At 45.4% G+C, this 19,906-nt stretch overlaps 1 long non-coding RNA gene across 1 annotated transcript in view; it reads left to right on the top strand.

Moving 5' to 3' along the window:
* The first annotated feature begins 2,032 nt into the window (after positions 1-2,032).
* The window catches only part of LOC142599269 (uncharacterized), a 543,147-nt gene continuing 525,273 nt past the window's right edge, over positions 2,033-19,906 (top strand). The window contains exon 1 of the long non-coding RNA XR_012832899.1: positions 2,033-2,063. This is a non-coding gene — a long non-coding RNA (uncharacterized LOC142599269). The remainder of the gene's footprint in view (positions 2,064-19,906) is intronic.

Raw genomic sequence — 19,906 nt, 5'->3', positions numbered from 1 at the left:
GGCAAGCCCATCTGCGGGATTGCCTTTGCTCAGGGACCAGGGTGCACTTGGTGGGTGATGACAAAGGATGGGGAAGTCTGGTGTGTACCCCAAGGGCATTTGATTTTGGGTGAGAATAGCCCATAAATTAAATTGTATGATGTATATTGCTATATACTGTATCAATGCTATGACCATAAGAATCACCCAAAACTAATGAAGGATGGACTTTGAAACTGAGCAAAGTGCCACGATGATGGAACTAGAACTGACTTCAGCAACTGGTGCCCAGGAACTTCATGGAAAATCACATCTTTGACATCCAGACTGCGAGCATGGACCATGCCAGATACACCAGCCGTGAAAACTCCAGATGCACTGTGCAACAATCCAGCAGTACACACCATCTCTCCTGTCCTGAGAGGCTGTCATGACAGATGGAACCCAAAGCCATGGACTAAATGAACTCGACAGACATTTTAGAGGGATGGCCCATAGAGTAAGGGACTGATATCTGTGAAATAATCTGGACATGACGTAGATGGTAGAGAATAAGGGGTGGATAATGTCCTGGTTCTGGCAAGGATAGAGTTAATTTCACAAGGAGCCAGGACAGGTGAGCCAGGCTGGCCGGGGGCTATTCCATACCATGTGACATCATGCTCACCATAAAAGGGGGCTAGTCAGGCAGGGGCAGGTTTGGCATGGCTCCAGGATGGGCTGAGTGTCCTGTTGGGTCCTGGGATTGGCACATTGCTTTCTGTTATCACCCACTGTGAATATCTGTTATCAGTACTGTTGATGATTGTTTCCCTCTCCCTTGCTGTCCCACTAAACTGTCCTTATCCCAACCCTCGAGGCTTTGCCTTTGTTTTTCCATTCTCCTCCCCATCCCACTGGGGGAGGGGTGAGTGAGCAGCCACGTGGTGCTCAGCTGCCGGCTGGGGCTAAACCACGTCAGTGATGATGGCTCATAGGTTTTAACTATAGTTGTTCTTTGTGGTGGGTTGACCCTGGCTGGGGGCCAGGTGCCCACCAGAGCTGCTGTATTATTCCCCTCATTCACTAGACGGGGAGGAAAAAGTATAACAAAAAGTTTATGGGTCGAGATAAGGACAGGGAGAGATCACTCACTAGTTGTCATTATGGGCAAAACAGACTGAACTTAGAGGAAAATTCATTTAATTTATTACTAAGCAAAACAGATTAGAGCAATGAGAAATAAAATCAAATCTTAAAACACCTCCCCCCACCCCTCCCATCTTCCCAGGCTCAACTTCACTCCCGGCTTCAACCTCCGCCTCCCCCCCTCAGAGGCACAGGGGGACAGGGAATGGGGGTTACGGTCAGTTGATCACACGGTGTTTCTGCTACTTCTTCATCCTCGGGGGAGGATGTAACCGATGTGTTTAACTTTTTAACCATGGTGATGGGATCAAGATGAGATTATTAGCAATAGTAGGGAATGAGAAAATATTTTAGGAATGAGAACCTGAGAGCTTGGTGGTACCATGGAACTGATAAACTGTGTGGTTGGTATGTACCATGGAACTGATAAACTGCATTATTGGTACATGAGCCAAATAATATTTCATTTTCTGTCAAAATCATGTCCTTTGAGTGAACTTTGTTCATTATAATCTCATTATAATACCAAAACACACCTCCATGCTAAAAGCTACCCACCTCCAAGGTACGACCACCCCTCACTGGGCATGCTCTCTGAATTTCTTTAAGTATATAGCTTTAAAAGCAAAGCGAGAAAGTTTTACACCAATCATAATGAAGTAACTATGTAACTATGTGATGTAATTGTAACCATGTGTGTATTGAGAATATAAATATGTGCGTGTTCGTAGGCTAGGTATGCACGTTGGGTGGAACTATCCCCCGTGCATCCAGCGCTGCAATAAAGAATGCCTGCCTTTTAACACTACATTGGTGTTATGAGGTTTATTCCCGGATTTCGGTGACAAGGACTCCTCTCATCGTTCCCATGCTCCAACATGGAGTCCCTCTCACGAACTGCTCTGACGTGAGTCTCTCCCATGGGGTGCAGACCTTCAGGAGCAAACTGCTCCAGCGTGGGTCCCCCACAGGGTCACAAGTCCTGCCAGCAAACCTGCTCCGGTGTGGGTTCCTCTCTCCACGGGTCCACGGGTCCTGCCAGGAGCTTGCTCCAGCATGGGCTTCCCACAGGGTCACAGCCTCCTTCGGGTGCCTCCACCTGCTCCGGCGTGGGGTCCTCCATGGGGTGCAGGTGGAATCTCTACACCCCCTCATCCTTCCTCCATGGGCTGCAGGGGGACAGCCTGCCTCACCATGGTCTTCACCACGGGCTGCAGGGGGATCTCTGCTCTGGTGCCTGGAGCACCTCCTCCTCCTCCTTCTGCACTGACCTTGGTGTCTGCAGAGTTTCTTACATCTTCTCACTCCTCTCTCTGGCTGCAAAAGTCCCCTTACCATGTTTTTTTTCCCTCCTTCTTAAATATGTTATCACAGAGGCACTGATTGGGTTGGCCTTGGCCAGCGGCAGGTCCATCTTGGAGCCGGCTGGCATTGGCTCTGTCAGACACAGGGGAAGCTTCTAGCAGGTTCTTGCAGAAGCCACCCCTGTAGCCTGCCCCCCCCACTACCAAACCCTCGCCATGCAAACCAAATACATTTCAGAACTGTAGTGTGTCAATTTATGCTTGCCTTCTTGATGAAATATTGTTAAAAATTGTCATTGGAAAGAAACATCCCTGAGATCTTTAGCCACCATTTTCTTGCTCTCTACATTTCCTGTTTACCTAGTCAAATACAGAGATCCCATACTTTTTTAAAAAAGAAATTTCTAAATACGGTATACCTCAACATTTACAATTTGCAAGCATAATCCAGACTTGCAATCATGACAGACTGAGTCAGGGTGAACAATTTTATTGCTTAGTGAAAGAGTCTCTTTTTTTTTCTTTTCTCTGCATCCAAAGCCTAATCCCAGGATAAGTCAAATGGCATGCAGGAGTAAAAGAAATACTGTGTTCTAAAAGGTCAAGGGAAAAAAGAAAGATATTTGAAATTAAGTGTGGTGGTTTAACTTTGGTTGGACGCCAGGTGTCCACCAAGCCACTCTATCACTCCCCTCCTCAGCAGGACAGGGAGGGGAAAAAATAATACGGAAAAAAAAATACCCAACCAAACTCGTGGGTCAAGATAAAGGCAGTTTAATAAAGCAAAAGCTAAAGGCCGTGCGTGGAAGCAAAGCAAAAGCAAAAGATTATTCTCTACTTCCCATCAGCAGATGATGTCTGGCTACTTCCTGGGAAGCAGGGCTTCAGTATGCACAGCAGTTGCTCTGGAAGACAAACATCATAAAAAATGAATGCCCCCACCCCCACCCCCTTTCTCTCAGCTTCTTATTGCTGAGCAGACGTCATATGGTATGGAATATCCTTTTGGTCAGTTTGGGTCAGCTGTCCTAGCTGTGTCCCCTCCCAAGATCTTGCCCACCCCCAGCCTGCTGTGAGGGAGGGAGAAATGTTGGAGAGACAGCCTTGGTTTGTGCTGGCACTGCTCAGTAGTAGCCAAAACACTGGTGTGTTATCAACAGCTTGCTAGCTACCAATACACAGCACAGCACTATGAGGGCTGCTATGAGGGAAAATTAACTCCATGTCACCCAGACCCAATACATGAAGGAAGAGAATGTGAGAGGAAATATTGTCAAGATATATAGATATTTCAAAATGGCTGGAATTTTGTACCCAGCAGGAGCATTTATTTTCTTAAATCAAAAACTGAAAGGGTTTGTATTTTGGTCTAAAAATCACAAGAGAGGAACAACGAGCATTAATTAACTCTCTTTGCCTTAACCTCTTAACCTAGGTTTCTTCTACTTCTGAATCTTACTTACTTATTCGTTAATTTTATAGCATGGCCTACAGTTTGAAAGTTTTGAATGCACAGAAAATATTTGCTCCCAATATATGCATTGAACCTGTGAAATAAAAGTTACATTGCATTTATATTCTTTTTACTTATGTAGGCCTCTAGCAAGAAATCGAGAAACACCTTTGTTAACAATGTCCCCAACATTCCAGAATTCACTCATCCAAAACAACTCAGTTGCACACAAATTGGCTGTCTCCTGATGCCATTATTAATACAAGATTTCTTATATTTAGTATGCAGCCCTGAAAGTTATTGTTTATATTCTGTGTACTATAAAATTAGTGTTTTGGGCACCACCACCCCCTGTTTTACAAAGACTGAAATATGTCCTAAAATCACACTATTCTACATCTAGATAAACCAGATAGATTGACTCCTAGCTATCTCACAGGCAGCATGCTCATTCTAGGTTAGCTTTTGTGATGACATGTTATTTGAAATACTATTTGCCATCATCCAAGGAATATGAAAATTTCTCCTTTTTTCTTTAGTCCAAATTACCAAATAATTACTACTTCTATGCATTTCATCCAGCATTCAGTGTGAAAAAAAAAAATCACTCTTGTGTTAGCAAATGAAAAGGTGGTAGTATAATAAGAGCAGTCACTGAAAACCTGAACTGATGTTCATGACTACTTCTGCACTGTTTTCTTAGCTTAATACTACTCCTGGTTAAAAGAATTAGATGTTTTACTAAACTGTGTCCCTTGTATGTTAGCATCTGGTGAAAATAGCTAGTTCATAGTAATTATGTACAAAAGAGAGCTTCAGTCACACCATGTTCCATAAATGTTAACATATTGTAACGCAGTGATTAATAATCAACAGAAATTCCTGCTCCACGAAAACAGTGCTTTGCGGAAAAGAGTATTCAGGAGTATTGTCAGAGCATACCGCTGGACTAGGATGCTTGAGGTACAAAATGTTCCCATACCATCTTCAAAAGTCTCTGAAGAAGACGGAAAGAAAAGGACAAAGGTCATGCCAGAAGATAAATAATAAACAAAACTTGAGGAATTAAGAAAAAATTGGTATCATCTCTTCAGCCAACACACAAAGCAAAATCTCAGCATTACTTCTTGAGTTTTTATGCCTTTAAAGAATTAAACAAAGAAACAGAAAAGTATTGTTTATGCAGAGATGCTGTTTACTTTAACATTTTTGGTTTAAAAAAAAAATTCCAGTACTTTAAAGAAGGACATATGACAATCTAAAAAGTAATTCTGCTTTATGTTCTATTGATAGCTCCCTGTATGGAGGTTTTAGGTGAGAGATTGCTTAGAGACTTCAGTGCTAAGATAAATGCCAATATAATAAAAAGATGTGGAAGATCTTTGTCTTGGGATAAATTTGGGAACCCAGCATAATTTAAGTCTTGTAATTTCTAATACAGTTTCTGCAGTAAATCTACTTTAAAAATTTAATAGAATAATAAATCCAGATTATCTGCTTTCCAATTCTACAATCAAAAGCTTCGCTGAATATTTTAATCTGTTATTTGAAATATCTATTCAGCTAAGATTTAAAATGACATTCCAAAATGAGAACTGTTTTATGGAAAGGTATAGTTTAATATTTTCATGACTGTGTAATATATTTGTAATACTTTCTTTAAAAAAAAAACCTCCGTAAAACAACACTTTAACAGGGGGAAGAATCTCTCTGTTTTTCCTTAATTGCAATTGATAACAAATATAATGTGCCTTGTTTACAGAGGAAAATGGGTTGTTACTCATGATTTTTGGTATGTATTAAAAAAAATCAACTCTTAACATGCTTATGCATGCATGCACACACACAGATGGTTAAGTATCAAGCAAATTCATGATGTCTACATGCCCTCAGTGGCAGAAAGAGTAACATTCAATGTTTCATTCAGGAAAGAAAAATCAGCTGCAAAAACGCATGATGGCACGTATCATGTCTTTAAAAAAACCCCCCACTTAATTACTATTTTCATTTTATAGTGAGGTAGCTTTAAATAGCTGTAAATGAAATTAAAAACCTGCAGTGCTAGAATGAATTTACTTCTGATATACACTTTGACCTGTATTCATGTCTCCTTTATACAATTTGCCTATGTCATAGCTCCAATAGGTGATTTACTCTATGCAACTGTCCTGGTTTCACCTTAGAGGGTTGATTTTCATCATAGTAGCTAGTATGGGGCTATGTTTTGGATTCATGCTGGAAACAGTGTTGATAATATAGAGATGTTTTTGTTGTATAGACATGTTTTTGTTGTTGTTGAGCAGTGCTTAGATAGGGTCAAGGCCTTTTCTGCTTCTCACACTGCCTCGTCAGCGGGATGGCTGGGGGTGCACAAGACGTTGGGACATAGACAGGACAGGAGACCCAAACTGACCAAAGGGATATTCCATACCATATGATGTCATGCTCAGTTTATAAGGGGCTTGGGGAAGCGGTGGGAGGGCGTGGCGGCAGTGTTCAGAGTGATGGCGTTTGTCTTCCCAAGTAACTGTTACGCGTGACAGAGCCCTGCTTTCCTGGAGATGGCTGAACACGTGCCTGCCGATGGGAAGTGGTGAATGAATTCCTTGTCTTGCTTTCCTTGTGCATGTAGCTTTTGCTTTACCTAGTAAACTGTCTTTATCTCAACCCATGAGTTTTCTCACTTTCACTCTTCCAATTCTCTCCTCCATCCTGATGAGAGGGGGAGCGAGCAAGTGGCTGTGTGGTGCTCATCTGCCGGCTGGGGTAAAACCACGACAGCAACACATACCACATACGTAGAATTGTGTAAGCCACAGGACAGATTGCTGTTTTCACTCTGCCTTGGCCACTGTACTTGCCTTCTCCTTGCCCTTCCCTCTCTAACCAGACAACACCCAGCTCAAACCTCAGGCAAACATCCCCAGAGTGAGTGACCCATGCTGCTCACACCCATGCTCTTTACCCATTCAGTAGAGAACATGCCAAATCTTAAATCTGAATACAAAACTGATTATACATTTTCCTACCAACTAGGAACCTGTATATTTGGTCCCAAGATAAGTACAGATTCTATGTTAAAGGATGAGGTTATGGAAAAAATGCCAAGAAATATGTTCATAAAGTCCTCTTGGATAATAAAAAAGTGTTGGGGACACATGCATAAGTGTGCTGCTTTTCTGGTGTTTTACTGGCATTCCTTTACGATGACCTTGATTCTGCCAGCAAAAGTGAGTGCCACCACCCAGAAACAAAGCTGTCGTTTCTGCACAGGGCTGCTGTCATCATATAGCATCATGGCCCAGCACCTGCCTGCTGCAGTTTGTCAGAGGTCAGAGAAAATCAAAGTGAGGAAAGAGAAAGCAGGAACAGACAGTAGGATATGACAGAGGAGAAGTCATGCAGCATTTAGGGACTGATATTATACAACAGTAATGGCATTATCAGTGGTTGCCACATCGAAGGGTGCTCAGACTCGCTCAGCCCTTTGACTGGTTGCGGGGAAGAGGAGAGAGGCGGAAGAGGGACTTAATCGCTGTAGGAACCCCACGAGTGCACGGCTGCAACTATGGCAAACCCTTCCCTCGGGTGCCCCCCCCGTGTCGTCCTCCCCGCCTCCTCCTGCTGGGCTGCCGGCTCTTCGCGGCGGGACCCGGCCGACCGCGAGGCCCTAGGTGGCGCGAGGCCCGCAGCGGGGCGGGTGGTGCCGGCGCCCCCTGCCGGCGGGGCGGAGCAGCGCAGCGCCCCGGCGTGGGACCAGCTCGGCTGCGGGTGCAGGGATAAAGGTACATGAAATGGCAGCGCAACACAGACGCTTCCCGGCTGACCCCGCAGGAGGTGCGGTGCAGTGGCACGGCAGAGGAGGAGAGGAGTGTCTGCCCCATTCCGCAGCTACCGCGTCGTTACTTTCTCCAGCCCCGCCGTCTCTCCGCAGCCCCGAGAGGAGTTTGCAAAGCGCCGCGCTCTCCCCGCCCCCGCTCGGACTGCACCGCCTCCGCCCGCGCCGGCCTCCGCTGCGGCAGCGGCGGCGGGCTGCCGGACACAGAGCTTCCCGGGAATTGTAGTCTTCCCCGCCCTGGCGGCGGCGGGAGCGGGGCAGAGGGGACTACAGCTCCCGAGGGTGCACGGGAGGGAGGGGTAGTGCCGGGGGAGGAGCGGGGACAGCTCCGGTGCTGATCGCGACGTGGGTTCGTCAGCAGAACCCGAGTGAGCGGCGGCGGTTGGCGTGCGCGCCCATGCAGGTCGGTCATCGGGCCGGAGGCGAGCGAGCGAGCGATGAGGGGGGTGGCGGGCGCAGCGCGGTCGAGAGGTGGGCGCCCCCGCGCTCGCGGGACGGGGCAGGAGCCCCTCTGCCCTGCAGCGTCATGGCGGGGCCGCCGGGCCGGGCTCTCCCGCTGGTGGCCGAGGAGTGTGAAGGGGGAGGGGATGAGGACGCCCCTTGCGTGAGGGGGCCCGGGGGGGCGCGTGAGGCGGCTCCGCGGTGTGTGGGGGGGCGCGTCTGTGAGACGGAGTGCCGGCGGGCGGTCTCGGCGGGCGACCACAGCCCGTTGCGGGGCGGGGGTGCGGTGTGGCTGCCCCGTCTCCCGCGCAGCGCGGCTCACCGGGCCGGGGAGGCAGCCCGAGCAGGAGTCTGAGCGACATGGCCCTGCGGTGGCCGCCGCTCTGCTGGGATGGCCGCGGGTGGGTTTCGGGTCTCATACCGGCGAACCGAATAGTCTTTTACAGATACTGCCTTTTGAGCGTTGTTTGCAGCTTCCCTGGGAGTGAAAGGATGTAAGTTGTTAGGTGATGAGATGTAACAAGGTCTTACCTGGATACGCAGGAAGTTGGCACGATATTTCCACCTGTTTATTCAAAGAGCAGTTATCCATCTGCACCAGGGAAAGATGGCTCTTTGCTGGAATCAGGGGTAGCAAAGAGGTGGCCCCTTTTCAGCAGTTTTTATATATAGAAAAATATAATGCCCCTTAGCACTGGAGAAACATGATATACAGATACAAGTTACCTTATGCACAGTTTTTAGCAGTTTCTAGGTAGTTGTTTCAAAACAGTTTATGCTGGCTTACTGTACTTCAATTATTTATTAGGACATATTTTATAATCTCATGCAGGACCTCTGGGGGCCCCAGACTATACACTTGAACACATGACTGTTTTTTAATAGAAGAACAGTCATGTTACCAGTGGATTGGTAGCAATCAATCCCGCTTATTTTATACAACGTGAAGAGCACTTTTGCAGTCTGCTGTGATTTAAGTTATGAACTGCAGTTCTATTAGCTAATATTTTTCATGTTGGATCTCTATTCTGGCAGTAATAGAATTTCAGCTTGAAGGAAAATCTGCATCCTCTTCAATATGCATGTTCGAAAAGAAATCTGACAAGTTAGGTAGATATGGAGTTTGGTTTCTTTGACTTTGGACAGAGACTGATAATCTCATAAATCTTTTGCAGAGCAATTGCTCGGATGTCACATGCTGAAATCTTTTAACCAAAGAGGTGCTCTAGAAATAAGCCCTTCTTCAGTAAGAATGTCTTTCAGTTTTCTGATTGGAGAACAGCAATAATTGGGATGCTGTTTAAGATGCCTAGATCTGCATGCTACATGCATGTATTGGGAATGTTTATGTGGTATTTGCCATTTATTTACACATGCTTATTGAGATACTGAAGTCATGTTTAGTATGTATTGGCTTTGGAGAGCATTTCATTAAAAGCAAATTTTGCTAGTAAAGGATGACAAATACAGATTGGTCACTACTGTATTTGACATTTGACAGGTGTTGAATTCAGTGACGTTGTTAAATAGTCGTGGAAACAAAATGGTGGTACAACATTAAAATAAAATCTAAAGAAAGGAAATTCCATATATAAAAAATATGTACTTGACATATCAGAGAACAGCTTCTGGGGCTGTGCAATGGCACTGTCATTCTACATTTATGATTTGTTTCAATCTCAAACTCATGCCATTTCTCTGTAGACGAGAAGGGCCAAAAATTACCAGAAAGGCAGCCCAAACAGTTCTTCCAGAGAGGGAGTTACTTAGTATAAAAGTCTGCTATTGTCATCTGCAGAATATAATTGGATCTGGGTCAGAGTTTGTGACTACTTTTCATTTTTCTAGCCATGTTTTCAAAGAACAGATATAAATCTTAGTAGTGCTTATGGCCATGGAAAGGGCTTTAGTTTAGAAGTCAAAAGCAATGAACTCTTTGGTTTGGGGTTTGTTTTTTTCCTCCTGTGAAACATACAAGCATGTATGGTTCCTGCATGTTCTTTTAAGAATTGGTCTGAATTAGTTGAAATGTCTATCTCAGTAGTTTCCTCTAAGGCTTTGGTGGTACTTTGAAAGTGAAGATTCAATGGGAAATTCTCAGTGATTCAAACACTGATTAACTCGGTTCAAGTTTCACTCTTATCTGATTGTAGCACGGAAATTTTCCACATTCCCACACTTGAACGAAAAAGACAGAATTTAGTGTGGATAACCTGTTCTTTGTGTTTAATCAGACCATATGGGCATTAATGGTGGCAGTTTGTAGAAAATGCCAGATCTCTACAGACTCTCATTTGCTAGGGCATCAGATTATTTCAATAGGTTTATAATAGACACATCCAAACACAGTGGAGGAGGGCAAAAGCAAGCAAAAAGGCTACTTCCAGATATTAAGAGGTTATTCTAAAATTATGATGAAAAAAGCCAAATCAAAGCTATTAGACACAGGAGTTAGCATGGCAATTCATCTCCTATTGTTATCCCAAAATGTTGTCCCAAAAGTGGGATCGTTTACCCAGTGTGCAGTACGCCAATACGCACACAGAGCAGAGGTATTTTATTCATTTCATGTCTGCATAGAGATGGGTTCTAGGTGGTAATTCCACAATGCTAGCACTCCCCACACAGAATCTACCACATATTTATCTTGTTACAGGATTAGAAAAACCTGCCTAAATTTACACTAATTGGTTATTAATTACTGCATCATCTACTATTGGTCAAGCATCTTTAAATTAGCAGGCATGCGCCTTGAGGGTGTGGGGGTTGTAATTTGCATAGTCCTTTAATTGGGTGGGTGGTTGGTCAGGAACTTCCCCAGGCAAGCATTTATACATTTCAAGCAACCGTTATTAGCATTTTCAACTACTTTTACAATTATGCTTGGTTACCCTTGTTTTTATTGGTCCTTGCTATGTCCCGTCTCTGTTTAAAGCTACAGCGTCCTATCTTTTCACTAAGCCTGCTCAGTGAGGGGTGAGTTTATGTGAGTAGGGGGCTTTTTCCTCATCTAGATGTGTGGTTTTACTATGTTAATTAGGATAGTTCACTCACAGTTCAAATAGCTCTTTGACTTTATCAGTAGTAGAATTCCTCTTGTGCTTATCTTAGTATTTCTTTTGTTTGGCTGATGGTGTCATCTTATTCCTTCTCTCAGGGCTGCACCTCCTTAACTATTTACAGAAGCTTAGTAGCATCCTTTGTTTTATTTCTTGCATATCTCCAACAAATCCTCCCTTTGAGACTAAAAATTATATTTCTCAAATCCTTTTAAGTCTCATTTCTTTCAATATTGGCTTTGAAACTTTTTCAGCATTCCTGGGGGTCTTCCTATAGTATTAAGTCCGATTGGACCTTTTCCCTTGTAAGTAACTCTATGTTCTCTTTAGGACCTGTTTCCAGATTTCATTTAAATCTGTTGATATTTTTCGGCTTTGATCTACGTACATGCAACAACTGGTATTTATTACTGTAGCCCCATGTACAATTCATTAGTTCATATGATTCTTGGAAAGTCTTAACTTTAGTTCCCCTCTTGATGTAGATGTCCACTGTTCCTCTGGGGGAAATTTCTTTACTCCGTGTAGTGAATCCAGGAATTGATTCCTTCCACATTTACTGCCGTATAGGTCAGAAGCATGAGGTGAGGTCCCTTCTACTTTTCTTTTAGTGGTTCATCCTTCCAGGTCCAGATGTAAACTGGATTTCTGGGCTTGAAGTCATGTACCAGAGAGTCCAAAGGAAATGGAGCCCGTTGGTTGAGATACCTGTGTAAAGAGGATAACACCTGCGAGAGAGAGAACAATCTTTCAAAATTCCTTTCCCTTTAATGTGTATCTGATCACTCTGGCTACCCACCTCATTGATGGAATACGGTTTTCCATATAATATTTCAAAGGGGCTTATCCCTTCCCTCACTCGTGGAGTAATCCTAATTCTCATCAGGGAAATTAGTAAAATATCTACCCACTTAAGCTGGGTTTCTTGGCATAATTTGGAAATTTGTCTTTTAAGGGTCTGGTTCATTCTTCTTACCTTCCCACGAGACTGTGGTCTCCAAGGGGTATGCAGATCCCGCTTTGTTCGGAGGAATTTAGATACCCTTTGGACTATCTCTGAAATAAAATTGGGTCCATTGTCAGAGGACAGACCTTCTGGGATTCCAAATCTGGGAATTATTTATTTCAATAAAATTTTAACGACTTCCCTAACCTGATTGTTGTGACAAGGGAAAGCTTCAGGCCACCCAGAAAATGTACCCACTAAAACAAGTAGATACTTCTATTGTCCACATTTTGGTAATTTAGAGAAATCTATTTGCCAGTATTCCCTGGGGGTTATTCCCCTTTTCACTTCACCCATTGGAGGTTTCCTCTGAATTTTAGGGTTGTTCACACAGCAAGTTTGATATTTCTTTACTATTATATCTGCATTCATCTGCATTTTTGGTCCTATAGCGTATCTCTTAATATTGCTCATCATAGCATCTGATCCCATATGTGTTTCTTCATGAAACTTTTTAAGGAGGGCCTCCATCATTTTAGACGTGGTTACAGATTCACAGATTCACAGATTGGTAGGGGTTGGAAGGAACCTCTAGAAATCATTACTGGGACAGCAAAGGGAGAGGGAAATAACAACAACAGTACGTAACAGAATATACACAACTGGTGATACGCAATGCAGTTTCTCAACCAACAACTGTACGACTCAGATGGCATGCTCAGACACGTTCCGAAGCCGGATCATCATGGAGCCGTGCCGCCCCTCCCCGACTAGCCCCCCCCTTTTATGCTGAGCATGATGTCACATGGTATGGAATACCCCCTTTGGGTAGTTTGGGTCACCTGTCCTGACTGTGTCCCATCCCAGCTCCTGGTGCAAATTAACTTTATCCTAGCTGAAACCAGGTCATTATCCACCCCTTATTCCATACCATCTATGTCATGCCCAGATCCTACACTTCCCAATTAATCACCACCATTTTCCCTGTGTTTGAGAGAGAGATATATACACACAGAGATCATTCCCCTAGTCTATAGGCCATCCCTCTATGGTGTCCATTGAGTTCATTTAGTCCATGACTTTGGGCTCCATCTGTCATAACAGTCTCTCAGGGCAGGAGTGATGATGTGTGCTCTTGGATTATTGCATGCTGCACCTGGAAATCACATCTGTGTATCTGGCATGGTCCATGCTCGTGGTCTGCGGGTTGAAGATGATGATTTCAAGGAAGTTGCTGGGTGCCAGTTGCTAAGGCCTATTCTAGTTCCATCATCGCAGCATTCATCCTTCGTTAATTTGGATGATGATAACTGTCATACCATTGATACAGCATATAGCAATTAATATCATACAATTTAACTTATTGGCTATTCTCACCCAAAATCAAATCCCCTTGGGGTTCACACTGGACTGCCCCATCCTTCCGCATCACCCACCAAGTGCACCCTGGTCCTTGAGCAAAAGCAATCCCAGAGATGGGCTTGCCTTTGCCTGAAGCAGGAGTAACCCAAACTGTCTTCCCCAACATATTCTTCATATGTACTATGGGGACTTTATCTCCTTCTGCAGTGCGTGGAAATTTTGATTGGGCAGGGCCAGCTTGATTGGCAGATCCGCTAGTGTTAACTAACCAGGTGGCCTTTGCTAAATGTGTCTCCCGGTCTTTGAGGGTCCCACCACCCATTGCTCTCAGGGTAGTTTTTAGCAGTCCATTGTACCTTTCGATTTTCCCAGAGGCTGGTGCATGATAGGGGATGTGATACACCCACTCAATACCATGCTCTTTGGCCCAGGTGTCTATGAGGTTGTTCCGAAAATGAGTCCCGTTGTCTGACTCAATTCTCTCTGGAGTGCCATGTCGCCACAGGACTTGGTTTTCAAGGCCCAGGATAGTGTTCCGGGCAGTGGCATGGGGCACAGGGTATGTTTCCAGCCACCCGGTGGTTGCTTCCACGATTGTAAGAACATAACACTTGCCTTGGCAGGTTTGTGGGAGTGTGATGTAATCAATCTTCCATGCTTCCCCATATTTCTATTTCAGCCATCGTCTTCCATACCAGAGAGGCTTTACTCGCTTGGCTTGCTTGATTTCAGTGCATGTTTCACATTGATGGATGGCCTGTGAGATGGCATCCATGGTCAAGTCCACCCCTCGATCACAAGCCCATCTATATGTCGCATCTCTTCCTTGACGGCCTGAGGTGTCATGGGCCCACCGAGCTATATATAATTCACCCTTATGCTGCCAGTCCAAATCCACCTGGGCCACTTCAATCTTGGCAGCCTGACCCACCTGCTGGTTGTTCTGATGTTCCTCAGTGGCCTGACTCTTGGGTACGTGGGCATCTACATGACGTACCTTTACAACTAGCTTCTCTAGCTGGGCAGCAATATCTTGCCACAATGGGGCAGCCCAGATGGGTTTGCCTCTGCACTGCCAGTTGCTCTGCTTCCACTGCTGTAACCACTCCCACAGGGCATTGACCACCATCCATGACTCAGTATAGAGGCAGAGCATCGGCCACTTTTCTCTTTCAGCAATATCTAAAGCCAGCTGGATGGCTTTCACCCCTGCAAACTGACTTGATTCACCTTCTCCTTCAGCAGCTTCTGCGACTCGTCAGTGGTAGGGCTGCTTTAGCGTGCGTTATCTCCTCCTCTGGAGACATTCCGAAGTCTTTGCTTTCTGGCCAGTCCGTGATCACTTCCAGAATTCCTGGGCGACTGGGGTTTCCTATTCGAGCCTGCTGTGTAATCAGTGCAACCCATTTCCTCCACGTAGTTGCATGATGTGTAGAGGAGGCCCTCTCTGAACATCCAGCCCAGCACTGGCAGTCAGGGTGCCAGGAGGAGCTGTGCTTCAGTGCCAATCACCTCTGAAGCATCTCGAACCCCTTCATATGCTGCCAATATCTCCTTCTGAGTTGGAGTGTAGCGGGCCTCCGATGCTCTATATCCCTGACTCCAAAACCCTACGGGTGGACCTCAAGTCTCCCCTGGTACTTTCTGCCAGAGACTCTAAGTAGGGGCATTCTTCCCGGCTGTGGTGTAGAGCACATTTTTTACATCTAGTCCTGCTTGGACTGGCCCAAGGGACACTGCATGAACAATCTCCCATTTAATTTCTTCAAAGGCTTGTTGTTGCTCAGGGCCCCATTTGAAATCATTCTTCTTCCAGCTTACATGATAGAGAGGGATCAAGACAAATGCATTAGTAATATCAATTGTGGCATACCACTCGGCTGCCTTTGACTCCAGTTCATATTGAAGTTCTAGCAAGTCTGGCATGCCAGCACTCATCCACGGCGTGACTTCATTCAGGCCATGATAGTCTACTGTCAGCCTCCACTCTCCATTGGACTTCCGCACTGGCCATATGGGACTGTTAAAGGGTGAGCGGGTTCTGCTGATTACTCCCTGACCCTCCAGTTGACGACTCAGCTTATGGATGGGAACCAGGGAGTCTCTCTTGGTGCGGTATTGCTGCCAGTGCACCATTATGGTAGCGATTGTCACCTGTTGTTCTTCGACCCTCAGCAGCCCCACAACAGAAGGGTCCTCCGAGAGATGGGGAAAAGTAGGCAGCTGTTCAGTTTCCTCCATATCCAAGGCAGCTATACCAAAACCCCACTGGTATCCTTTTGTGTCTTTGAAATACCCTCTCTGGAGGTAGTCTATGCCAAGGATGCACGGAGCCTCTGGGCTAGTCACAATGGGGTGCTTTTCCCAGTCATTCCCAGTTAGACTCACTTCGGCCTTCAACAGTCACACCAGATCCCCCTGTCACACCAGAAATAGAGATGGGTTCCACCCCTTCATGGCTCGATAGCATTAAAGTACACTGTGCACCAGTGTCCACTAGGGCCTTGTACTCCTGTGGGTCTGACATGCCAAGCTATCAGATCCACACAATCCAATAAACCCAATTGTCCCTTTCCTCCACCTGGGTGGAGGCAAGGCCCCTCTAATCCTGCTCATCATATTTGCTACTCACTTCTTGCAAAAAGGACTTAGAACTCCCTTCAAGAGGATCATAAGTGCGAATGGCCCTTTCACTCGATCTGGGGGGCTGCCTGCTGGAAACTGGAGCAGCATTTTTCCTGGAAGAGTCCCCTTTTGTGATTGTTTTGCCTTGCAGCTCATGTACTCATGCACATAGGTTTGAGGTAGGCCTCCCATCCCATTTCCTCATGTCCTCTCTGTGGTCACGCAGGTAAAACCACAGGGTGCTTCGTGGTATGTACCCTCTATATCCCCTCTCCGGAGCAGAGGAACGCTTGCTCCTAACAGCTGAAATACTGGTCTGTACAGATGAGGAGTAGGACATATCCTCTTTGAGTTGCCATATCTCCCGGGACATTTTCTCCACAGCCGAGACGAGGGAGGAAGACTCTTCATATTGCCGGAGTCGGCCAGCCACTTCATCCAGAGTTGGTGCCTCTTTGGTTTTCCGGTCTATTACTGCCAGTGAGTTGGCGTATGACGATGATGCGCTCTGTACAAATTTTCACCACATGGGTCGGGTACATTGGACTTCATTGGGGTCTGTGGGCAACTGCGCATTGTCCGGATCATAATAAACCATCTCCTGCACAGCTAATTCCTCAGGTACTGAACACCTTTCTCCATGGTGATCCACTTGCCTGGCCGACATACGACATCTTCGCTGAAGGGATACCTTTCCCTCATGCTTGAAAGAAGTCGCCTCCGGAGGCTGAGGGCCTGTGCCTTCTTCCCAATCCCCTTGTCAATGCCCCCTTCCCTAGACAGGGAACCCAGCTGCTTGGCCTCTCTGCCCTCTAATTCCAGGCTACTGGCCCCGTTATCCCAGCATCCGAGCAGCCAGGTCATGATGTGCTCCCCTGGAAGGCAGCTGAAATCTTTTCTCATATCTCACAGCTCACTCAGGGACAGGGATCGGGTGATTACCTCTGGTTCTGGCTCTTCTTCTTGTTCTCATGATGGTCCCAGTTCATCATCATCCTTCACTAAGTGAACTGATTCCTTTGTGTATTTCTTTTTGTGTATAGGGGCGACTGATACTGGTATGGGTTGATCTTTTGTCTCAGCTACAGTGCCTGTCACTGAGATCTGAGTAGCCACAGTGCCTGTTGTGGGGGTTCGGGTAGCTGCAGTGCCTATCAATCTGTTGTCCCTCTCTTCCCCCTGATGGTGCTGCCTACTATCAAGCAGTGTTTGGTAGATAGTGGCCAGGGCCCAGCACAGTGCAGTAAGTTGTGCCTCCTTGGAATACCCACAGCTTTTTCCTTTCAAATATTCTACCACTTTTTCAGTGTCTTGCAGTTGTTCGGGAGTGAAGCTCCAAACCATTGAGGGTGAGAAGGTCTCTAGATGCCCGCCCATACTCTCCCACATGCCATGCCAGCCCTGACTATTAAGCCTCGGGGAAGATCCCTGGGTGGTATTCTTAAAACAATTTTTGCTAACCCTGAACAGGACTTGGAAAACATTCAGGAGACCTAGCAATGGGAATATACTGGCCTGAACATTCCAAGGGTATCCAAAATTCTCAAAAATTGTTGTAACCAGCCAAAAGGGAAAAGGGGAGGTGAAAGAGTGGGAGAAAGTATCCTTCCCTGTCTTCCCCATAGATTGGGTGCAATTATTAATCAATTCTGAGAGATGATGTCCAAGGTATGGGCATGACAGGAAAGCCACATACAAATACCAGCTTAGGCTCATGACCATTGATGTTATCATGTCATAAGTTGATACCACACAGTACAACAAAATGAGAATCCGAACCCCTGTCCCACAGGTGATAAACAGCACAACAAGGATTCAGTAAAGTAAGTACAGGTTTACATACCACAGCTGCGTGACCAAACGCGACTTTAAATAACATTATAAATATTTATCACAGCTTTGTTTTTAACACGCTCCTGTCAGATCTGTCGTTATCACAACCCCTCGAGCCCCATGGCTCATGGTTCAGTCCCAGCCGGCAGCTGAGCACCACGTGGCTTCTCGCTCACCCCTACCCCGGCAGGATGGGGAGGAGAATGGGAAGACAAAGGCAAAGCCTTGTGGGTTGGGATAAGGACAGTTTACTGGGACAGCAAAGGGAGAGGGCAATAAGAACAACAGTACTCATAACAGAATATACACAACGGGTGATAACACAAGGCAATTTACTGATCCAATGACCAACCGGACCGGGCAGACACTCAGCCCACACTCAGACCTTCCGGGAGCCTCTCCGAGCTGCCCCTCCCTGACTAGCCCCCTTTTATGGTGAGCATGACGTCATGTGGTATGGAATAGCCTCCTGGCCAGCTTGGCTCACCTGTCCTGGCTCCTGGTGAAAATTAACTCTATCCTAGCCAAAACCAGGACAATTACTTAAGAATTTGGCCCTAGGTGTAAATATTATTGACAAAAGTCTTCAGAAAGTGTGATCATTAAGTTGGATCCTGATTTTATCAAAGTACAGACATATAAAGCTATTAAATATATTTAGTGGGGTTTATTGGATGCACCGTGTTTTTAAATTCCTAAATAATTTACATACTCAAAGCTTAAATATTTATCAATTTACTTTCCGACCTCTTGAAGACAACACAGTTTCAGCACACTTGTCATCTTCCAATTAGGTTGCAACAGACTTTCCTGTGCCAACTATAAGCTTTGTGAGAAAAACATAGGCATGTAGGTAGGTCTGAGCGTGCAAATTCACATGCCTGGACAAACTAGAACACAGGTAGCATTTACGGTGTATTTATGTAGAAATATACTTGTTCTTCAGCCATTTTTCTTAAGCATCTGTTACTGGCAACCATCACAAAGAAAGTACTGGACTAGCTGAGCCTTTGGTCTGATGCAATATAGTAATTCTTATGATCTTACAAAACATTTAGGAAGGCTCAAAACTAGTATTTAGTGTCAACTTTTGTCCAAATCTTGCTAGAAAACCCAAAATCCTTTTTTTTTTTTCCCCAAAGAGTGGTGAACAATAGTGGTTTCAGCAACAATTCAAATATAATTTATTTATATTTATTAACTAATTTGATATCCTTCTATGATAAGATCACTCATTTAGTGGATGAAGGGAAGGTGGTGGATGTAGTTTTTCTGTATTTTAGTAAGGCTTTTGATACTGTCCCTCACAGCATCCTTCTGGACAAGTTGTCCAACTGTGGGATGAGCAGGTACATGGTGCGCTGGGTGAAGAACTGGCTGAAGGGCAGGGCTCAAAGTGTTGTAGTGAATGGGGCTACATCTGACTGGTGATCAGTCACTAGCGGTGTTCCTCAGGGCTCAGTCCTAGAGCCAGTTCTGTTCAAAATATTTATCAGTGATCTGAATGCAGGAGTTGAATGCACCATTAGCAAGTTTGCTCATGATACCAAACTGGGAGGTGCTGTTGACTCTCTCTCAAGATGAAAGGCCTTGCAGAGGGATCTAGATAGATTGGAGCATTGGGCAATCATCAGTGGCATAAAATTTAACAAGTCCAAATGCCGTATTCTGCACCTGGGATGGAGTAATGCTGGACACAAGTATAAATTGGGAGAGGAGTGGCTGGAGAGCAGCCCTGCAGAAAGACATCTGGGGATGCTGGTTGACAGCAGGGTAAGGACTTTGAGTTTGTCTAGTTTGGAGAAAAGGAAGCTAAGGGGAGACCTCATTGCTCTCTACAACTTCCTGAGGAGGGGAAGTGGAGAGGGAGGTGCTGGTATCCAGCAACAGGGCATGTGGGAATGGTTCAAAGCTGCATCAGGGGAGGTTTAGACTTGA

This window comes from Balearica regulorum, chromosome W (assembly GCF_011004875.1).
Source record: "Balearica regulorum gibbericeps isolate bBalReg1 chromosome W, bBalReg1.pri, whole genome shotgun sequence".
NCBI classification, from domain to species: Eukaryota; Metazoa; Chordata; class Aves; order Gruiformes; family Gruidae; genus Balearica; species Balearica regulorum.
Note: the sequence above shows the minus strand (reverse complement) of the source record. Positions and strands in the feature narration are given on the sequence as shown.